This window comes from Chrysochloris asiatica, unplaced genomic scaffold, assembly GCF_000296735.1.
Source record: "Chrysochloris asiatica unplaced genomic scaffold, ChrAsi1.0 scaffold00131, whole genome shotgun sequence".
NCBI classification, from domain to species: Eukaryota; Metazoa; Chordata; class Mammalia; order Afrosoricida; family Chrysochloridae; genus Chrysochloris; species Chrysochloris asiatica.
Window position 1 is genome coordinate 4,762,399 of NW_006408649.1, and position 1,097 is coordinate 4,763,495.

A 1,097-nucleotide genomic window follows, 5' to 3' on the forward strand; every position below is an offset into this window, starting at 1 on the left:
GTTCTGACTCGATGGCACCTGACAACAACAACAACAACAGAGGGTAAAACTCATCCATTCTTATTTCTGAGAGTTGGAAAAGACTAGTGAAGGAAAAGTCAAGTGTAGAAGCTATAACAGATTGTGTGTGACACAAAATTGTACAGAAAAAGTTATTCAGGTATGAGGTATTGCTTGAGGAAAAAATGGTAAGGGAATATCCTAAATAATAACAAATTAGAAAATATAATTGAAACATTTGATAGGGGCAAGATTATTACCTTCTGATTGATCTTTCTGCTTCCACTCCTATTTCCTTTGGCTACTTCTTGTTGTTAGGTGCCATTGAGTCTGTTCCAACTCATAGCTATCCTATAGGCACAACAAAATGAAACTCTGCCAAGTCCTGCACCATCATCACAATTGTTACACTTGACCCCATTGTTGCTGACAATGGTCAATTCATCTCACTGGGAGTCTTCCTCTTTTTCTGACCCTCCACTTTTCCAAGTATAATGTCTTTCACTGAGGAGTGGTCCCTCCTAATAATATGTCAGTATTAGGAAAGACGAAGTCTTGCCATCCTTGCTTCTAAGAAGGATTCTTGTTGTACTTCTTCCAACACAAATTTATTTGTTCTTTTGGCAGACCATGTTTGAATAGTCTTCTCCAACACCATGACTCAAATGCATCAGCTCTTCTACAGTCTTTTTTATTCATTGTTCAATTTTCACATGGTTATGAGACAATTGAAAATAACATGGCTTGGGTCAGGTACAACTTTGTCCTCAAATTGATTTCTTTGCTCTTAAACAGTTTAAAGAGGTCTTGTGCAGCAGATTTGCCAAATGCAATATGTCATTTGGTCTCTTGATTTTTACTTCCATGAGTACTGATTGTAAATCCAAGCAAAATTAAGTCTCCAACAACTTCAGTCTTGTCTTAATTTATCATCATGTTATATATCAGCTCAATTGTGAGGATTTTGTTTTCTTTCTATTGAGTTGTAATCCAACTGAAGGCTATGGTCTTTGATCTTCATCAATAAATATTTTATGTCCTCTTTACTTTCAGCAAGCAAGGTTGTATCATCTGCATATCACAGGTTGTTAATGAGT